At 36.1% G+C, this 8226-nt stretch overlaps 1 long non-coding RNA gene across 1 annotated transcript; it reads left to right on the top strand.

The window, feature by feature from the left end:
- The first annotated feature begins 2761 nt into the window (after window positions 1-2761).
- On the top strand, window positions 2762-6434 carry LOC106549875 (uncharacterized). Its single transcript, XR_001313614.2, has 5 exons — window positions 2762-3576; window positions 3949-4017; window positions 4884-5000; window positions 5405-5449; window positions 6012-6434. It is a non-coding gene; the product is annotated as an uncharacterized LOC106549875 (long non-coding RNA).
- Window positions 6435-8226: the final 1792 nt, after the last annotated feature.

The following is an 8226-nucleotide window of genomic DNA, read 5'->3' as shown; positions in this document are numbered from 1 at the left end:
CACTGCAGAGTGAAATAATAAAATTTCTCCCTGTCTACAGAATGAAACTTCAGTAACTCATAGTCAATGATATTCAAGGAAGGTCTGCAGGACCTAATAACTTATAAATCTCATACTTAGCTTCTAAGATAAATGTGTTCCTTCATCTCCAATGCTAAATACTCCATAGGGAGCTAACATGTCAGCCCAGAGGTAGATGAGAAATATCTGAAGACTTGGAAAAAAAGGATCATGTGGAGATTCCCCCCCCCCCCAAATTTTGTATCATGCTATTTCTTCAGTCCTCAGGCTTCAGACAGGCTTCTGCATGTTGAAAATGTCCCTACTTAGCCCACCCCCAGGTGACCAAATGATCAAGTGAATCAGAAATTGTTGGTGATTACACTGTTTAATAATACTTTTCACTTCCCCCCTTTTGGGGTTTTTTAACGACTTTATTAAGTTCTGTATATCCTCTGTATGCTTAAACTGCAGAGGTTTTTTAGCACTGTGAAGATTAATGAATTTTTCATTGTGTATGCTTTTGTGGACCACAGTCTGTTTTTTGTTTGCATATAGAATAAATGCATACTTGTTTACTTAATATGCACACACATGCACCCAGACACACTTAGAATAATAGTATAACTTATGGCTGCATATATAGACTCACAATCTGTTTGATATAGTTTTGACCACTTCAGGGCTCAAAGTAAACTTTAGCATTTGATGAAAGATCTTTGCTTTTCTGTTGCCTGCTAGTCCCCTTCTGGTAGCTGTTTGCAAAGGTCTGCTTTAAAGAACAGTCAAATGAAGAAGGTGGTGTTATTTCAACAAAGCCAGAAACATTCTTTTTTGTTTGTAAATATTAGTACACTTTGCAGGCAGGGCTAAGAGCTGCCAGGCCTCCTGTCATTTTAATAGGACTGATTGATGCCAAGTTTCTGTCAAAGATCCCATGGGCAATGCATTAGCTCAGGAGCATGGGGCTGCCATACTCCCCCCTTTTCACATTTTTCCTTTAGGAAAAAAAAAGACTTTTCCTTTAGGAAAAAAGTCAACAAATTCCTAGGGAGCTGGTTTCCGTCACTGTTCAAAATAATGAGCCAAAAAAGAAACATTTCATTTAATGTTTTAAGAAGTCCGGATTTGGTAACAGGGTAAGAAACCCAGATCTCTTTCTTACTTCATGTTAAACAGGGAGATGACAGGCCATGAAGAATTGGGTGGCCCAAAAAGACCTGGAAAATAAACCCATTTGACCTTCTGAATTTAAGACAACAAGATAAGTCCATGAAGACGTGGCAGTTGATTTGGGATATTAGGTTTACTTTATTGATTGATTCAGTTTATTACCATTCATTCCACCCCCTCCCCAAATTCTTGGGTCTTATTATATTTTCCCCAAATTGTCAGGTAGCAATCTGTACTGATTTTCCTCACTGACTCTCTCGATGATAATGAAATTTTAGAAAAAAATCAAACCCTTTGGCTCTCAAAAGAAAAAAAAATTACAATTAAGCTAAGCTGTACAAATATGTAATATTTTACTCTCAAAATTGATTTAGAAAACTATCTAACCAAATTCTTTGGACTGGATGAGAGGGGAAGGGGAAACCCATAACTTAACTATGAAGGTCATATTTGCTATTTTTTGTTCTTTTAAAAATTAAATGGCTTGTGATCTTTTTTCAGTGTTATTATCAAGGATCCCAAAAAGTGGAAATAACCTGTACTATTATGCTTTCTCTGATTATCAGTCTTGGCTTTATATACCTAAAGTAGATACTTTAAAATCAATAAGACTAAAGACTAAAATTAATCATGGCTACTGAAAGAAGGCCACTGATTTTAATAGATCTGTTCAGACAATCTTTTCCAATATTTTCAATCAAATGAGGAAACTGCTCATTTATTGATTTTGCCCGAGATCAGAACTGACAAAATTTCAGTAATAGGGAACCATTTTAAAAGCAGCATGTTTCTGCCAGTTCTTTTCACATCCTGGTAAATGCAACGAATAATTGCTTCCCCCTCAATTTACCTCACATCTTTAACGTAATTATTAACTATGAGGATGTGAACTTGCCACACAGATATAGTCTTCAAGAAAGCACATGAATAAATTTATGAGAGCTTAAAATTGAGTTGGTTTGAAGAGCAACTTTGTCAAAAATTAATTGAAAGACATCTGTTTTCTAATAGGACTCCCTTTCATAACCTCTAGTCAGTTCATCACTAAACAATACAATATAGTGCAACAGATCCACACCTCCTCTATTCTGAACTTTACTAGCATCGATTGGTAAAGTCTTAGGATGGTTTGGGGATGAGGGGGATAAAAAATAATCAAAGGGGTAACCATGTATATTAAGTTGTCAATTTTTAAAATGTGTGAGACTGTCATCATCATATCTGTTTTGATTTTTCATAACATATGGGGATATTTGGTACTCTATGAGGTTGGTTGTTTTCTTGTAGATATGTGATCACTAAACTAGGTAACATCACCAATGGTAGTTGGGAGTGGGGTAATCTAATAATCTAATTGGATTATTATTTACTGTCAGCTTGTTTGGCAGTTCTTTGATGTTTGTGTTTTGTTGTTGGTCTGATGTTAATCTTGGTGTTAATTTCTGATTATTTTGGTGTTGATTAGTGGTGAGGAAGTTTTGGTATTTTTGTTTCCTTTTTGGCTTTTTGATTATCTCTTTTCAATGGTATGTAGATGTTGTTTATGTCTATGTGTGTGTTGAAGGCTTATTTCTCTGAGTGCCAGGCTTCTGTGAACTCTCCGCATTTTGGGATTTGACTTGGTCTAGCATGTTGACAGGTTCTAAGTTAAAACTATGGTTAAAACTGTTTATGGGTTACAAAACTAAGGAGTTTTCTTCATGTCTTCTGGCACCTAGTTGGTGTGCATGGATGCACTCTACTAGTTTCTGCCTAATTGTCATATATAATAAATATTGCAGTCCTTATACTGAATGTTGTACATCATTGCTGTTTTTGCTTCAGGGGCTGATGGGTCTTTTGATTTACTTACGATATTTTGGAGCACTTTAGTTGGCTTGTGTGGTATGTTATAATAATTATTTTGACCATCCTAGACCCGTGATGGCAAATGTGCCACAGGTGGCACACAGAGCCCTCTCTGCAGGCAAGCGAGCCAATGCTGTAGCTCAGCTGCACTGTGCACCTCCTGCTGGCCAGCTGGTTTTGGGGTCTCTGCCGCGCATGCATGGGGGGCAGGGCACACATGTGGGGGTTGTGCATACATGCATGGAAAAGAGTGTTCATTTTCACATATTTTTAAAAAACATTTTTCACATATTTTTTAGAAATATTCTTTTTTTAAGGATGAAGCTTAAATGGGGAATTTTGACTAAGATAAGTATTAATGAACAATATCCATATAGTACCCAGAGTTCATATCTTCTTCCGCAGAGTCTAAAAATATACTCCTAAAGGAATCTTGAGCAAATTTGTTTTAAATCTTTAGGTCCTTCCATCCTTTTCTCGATGGTGTTAACCTCACACCTATGACCTACAAAGAAGAAAAGGGAAAGTTAAAAAAAGAAGAGATTGTGGAAAAAGGTAAACCTTGCATAGAAATTTCTTCTCAACAAAGAAGATTATGGCCCATAGATTTATCTCATTTCTATGACATGTACCTAACACTTTATTTATACTTTTCTTTTATCTTTCCATTTGTGATTTCTTCTATAATTAATTATGATACTTTATCCATCTGTTAAATACAGTTCAAGATATTCTGCATGCTATCAAAAACTATAAATGTGATATTTTACTTGAGTTACCGAAATATTTATGGGAAGAACAAGTCCCAGCTGTCACCTGTATCTGCCATCACTCTCCCTCATTAGCAGATTTTTCGGATAGCTCAAATAGGATTGTCTGTCTCCTATATTTTACCTCTGCTTCTTCCATTTCTTTTTGCACATGAAGAAAAACAAAGTTAAGAAGGGGAAAAAGAAACAGTTGCACAAAACTCTACTCCTGGAGTCACTCCTAGAAGTAAAGAAGCAGCACAATTATGTGAGTGAGGCGGGGTGGCTGCATAATGAAGTCATGGAAGCACCATCATATTCCCATCTGATTTCATGACATACATCTATTTACTAGTGACAAGCACATTGGTTTCCACGCATATGCATTTTGTGCTTGTTTGACCACTGATCATATGGCAGCTGTGTCCTGTGGATTGCTTTATTATCCCAGCTGGAGATGTAGTAATTCTGTGTAACTGTGATATTACATTAATTGAGCAAGACATCTTTGAAGTGAGGTGTAGAAAACAGCCCTTGGAACCATCCACTTCATTTCAAGCGGATGCTTTGAAAATAAAATCTTTCACAAGGCAAGATGTCTTTTAGGAAGATCCGTCTTTGATTCAGATGTTGTTAAAAACAATTAAGACTTCTCTCTTGGTGGTAATCTGAAGATACTATGAATCTTGAGGCTCAGACACCTTCTGACAGATTTTCCATTTGATCTTGCCCTGAGCAGCTGGACAAAGTATGTGATCAGTGTGCATAAAGTTAACCTATCACTTAAAATTATCCTTACATTTTGGGGTAGTGGACAAATACCACCTGCTGTTAGTGATTAAATATAAAGCACCTGGCTACTGTTCAAAATTATTTGGAGAGTAAGCTACAAAATATGAATGGCCAGCCTATTTGTATTGTCAGATATTGTCTTTTACACAATGACTGCCCTAACAGAGATATGTTCTTGAAAAGCATGCCAGATAATCCCAATGAGATGTGGTTTTAATGTTGTGTGTCGCATAAATCTCAACTGCAGGTTTCAATAGAAACCATCACAGAATGGAAAATGGAGCCAACTGCATAAACTGGATGCATTGTTTTGTTTTTCAGATTAAGAAAAAAACAGAAACTTCTTCCAAAGCCTAAGCAAAAGGTCAAAGTAAACTGAAGATCATGGAGAAAATTAGAATGATGGATACTCTCAAAAATATTTCCTACACCAAGAAGGTGGAAGAGTTCATAATTTTAATACTGAAAATTGTATCATAAGTCTTTTTAATCCAGTTCCTTTGAGTTATGATAAACTTCCACCGAAGGCCACCATAGCAGTAATAATAAAAAAGTCATAATAGCACCCATCACTTTTTTATGTCATGTAACTAATGCATACTAAAAAATAGTGAGTTTATGGTCATGGCTGCCATCTTGATCTTTTTGAAAGCTTATCTTATCCACTGATATTCAGATTAAACTTTAAAAATTCTCTATGAATCTTTGGGAAAGGTGCTGTATCTACATGCCTGATCTACTGTCTATTTTGCTATGTGTGCAATTATGCTGTAATTCTTTAATTTTTGCCAAAGGGATTTTGGTAAGGAATTAAAATAGAGATTTCCTTTTTTGGATTCTAGAACAACTGAAGACTAATGGTCAATAAATGAGATCTGAACATGAAGGTATGGCTCAATGGACTCTTATTTTTCTTCTCCTTGCTTATATCTCTTTTATTGTTCAATAAACTAGGAATTTTCCACGGATCATTTTTAAACCATGGTTGGGGGGTGAGATAAATATTTATGTATCTGTTTAAGATAAATCCAGTAATACTGATGTACTGAGGTGGTTTATTTCATTTAAATAAAGTTAGAATTTATTTTGCTGATGTTTTGACTTACTTTGTTAGTGCGAAATCACTGGGGGAAGAGATTTTGTTGTTTTTTGTTTTTTTTAAAAACCCCATAAGTGGCATTTGGGAATGTCCTCAGGCGTATTAAGAAAGTTGGATGATGGTCCTGCCCAAAGAAATGGACATGGCTTTGATTTCAAGTTTGCAAGTTTTTGTTTTAATCCTTCCTGTATGTGACTCTGGTGACATGTTATCATGAGGCTTCCCTTCAATTTAATTTAAGAATGGGATGACCAGGAACCTTCAGTGAAAGATAATAAAGTTTAACTCATTATTAAATGTGAAGGTAAAAGTTCCCCTCACACATATGTGCTATTTGTTCCTGACTCTAGGTGGCAGTGTTCATTTCCATTTCAAAGCTGAACAGCCAGCACTGTGCAAAGACATCTCCACGGTCATGTGGCTGGCATGCCTAAACGCCGAGGTGCACAGAAGGCTGTTACCTTCCCACCAAAGGTGGTTTCTATTTTTCTATTGCGGTTTTTAAATGCTTTTGAACTGCTAGGTTGGCAGAAGTGGGGCAAGTAACGAGAGCTCTCTCTGTTACATGGCATTAGGGATTTGAACCGCTGAACTGTCAACCTTCTGATCAACAAGCTCAGCATTTTAGCCATTGAGCCATCGCATCCCTCATTATTAAGGGACATGCAATTACCAGAATGATTTCTCAACAATTATCCTAAGAAGAATGCTCTGACATTGAAGTGATTGTTATTGCATATTATTAAATGGCTACATTTTGTATAAGTTTAGAATGCACTCTTCCCCATCTTTCTTGATTTTATAGTTTTTAAACTATTTTCAACTGGTTTTTAATGGTTTTTTTAAAATTACGTTGATGTTCACATTCAGGAGATAAATGGCTATATAAATTCAATAAAGTAATATTGCTTTTATTACTATTGATTTTTATATATAAATTTTATTGAAAATGTTTACATAAAAATAAATTTAAAGAAAAAATATAAAAAATGCTGTGAAAAAACAGATAAAAAAGAAAAAGAGCTGGAGAAACAAGAGTCAGAAAAAGAAAGCACTTCTAACTAGTTATAAACAAACTCATTACACTTTCTGCCTAACACTCAAAAATCCCATATGCCTTTGTTAAATCCCTTTTCAATCATCACATACATAAATTATCCCTTAATTTTTTTTCAGCAAAAATTGAAAAAAAAACACGTTTTCAAATGATTTATAAAAGTACTTGTTATTTTATCTCTGATCATTGATCAGTGATCAACTATTATTACTATTGCAAGGCAGGATTGATTTACGTTAGTAATGCACTAGATGATATATACAGGTCAATATCTCTCCTTATTGAGATTTTTGTATATATCAAACCCGCTCTTTTAGCCAGAAATTGGCTTGGCAGTGGAGAGGTGGTCCTTGACTTATGACTGTTTAAAGTTACAACAGACTTACCTTCTTATGGCTTCTTATAACCCAGATTCGAAGTTTTGATAGTCATGACTCCCCCCCCATCAAGTAACCAAATTTTACTTGATCCCTCCCCCCCCAATCAAGTGACCAAATGCAACTAGGCTGCATTTAGACCATTTGCAGTGCTTTACAGTAATGTGACTGCATTTTACATCAACAAAATCATGCCCAGACTGAATCATTAAATAAACATCATATAAAATGATGTTGGGCATGCAATCGACTATCATGACTTATGAGTTATGACCATGCTTCATTAAAGTCATAAATGGAGGACTATCTATATGGCATGAGCAGAAGTCTACTTCCTCAAATGAAGCAGAATGGTTCTCTTGAATCTATTGAAAACAATAAAACAATCTTCGTAGGTGGAAGAAGGCGGGGCTTAGCAGTGAGAAGATGGAGTTTCAGGCTACTCCTGAAATTTCTCTATACCGAAGGATTTTTGGACGGGTTCTTTGAACTCTAGCTGTCCCGGAGACGACAGTGAAGGTGAGGAGAGACCCAGGACCTCAGAGACACCCGCAAGTCTCGGGGGGGGGGGTATTAACTCCTCGTGCCAATTCCTTTCTGGATTAGCTGCGTGCTAACTGAAACTGCAGGTTGCCCCTAAGAATGGTAGAAGTGATGTCATCTGGTAAGCTGATTTTATTATCCAAGAGAGACTGTTCGCGTTAAAAACTTAAGCTAACACTGTTCGCGTTAAAAACTTAAGCTAACTGAAACCAAAGAATAGGGAAATTTAGCGGCGAATTGGCTTTTTTAAATGGATTTATGGCTGGTGGTTACTTTACTTCTTAAATGCTTCAAGAAACTCCTCGACATCCTCCCCCCTCTGACTCTCCCTAAGTGGATCGTAAAATTTATTTTCTACTAATTAGCCCGTCACGATTCAACATTTTTATTACTTTATTACTTGGCTCTGTTTATGATCAGATAAGATTGCACAGCCTGCAAGAGACTAAGGAAAGTGCTTCAAAGTCTGTGGAAAAAAAAAAGAGCTTGCAATTTTTAACTGCGACACATCATGGCGTCTCAAAATACCTCTAAGATTTCATTTCAGATTCTTTTTTCCGCATGCAGAGGGCTTTTTGACTCTTATCA

The sequence above is a fragment of the Thamnophis sirtalis genome, unplaced genomic scaffold (genome assembly GCF_051295495.1).
Source record: "Thamnophis sirtalis isolate CommonGarterSnake01/CBP01778 unplaced genomic scaffold, rThaSir2_p1.2 scaffold_4, whole genome shotgun sequence".
Lineage (NCBI taxonomy): Eukaryota > Metazoa > Chordata > Lepidosauria > Squamata > Natricidae > Thamnophis > Thamnophis sirtalis.
This window is presented reverse-complemented; position numbering and strand designations above follow the sequence as displayed.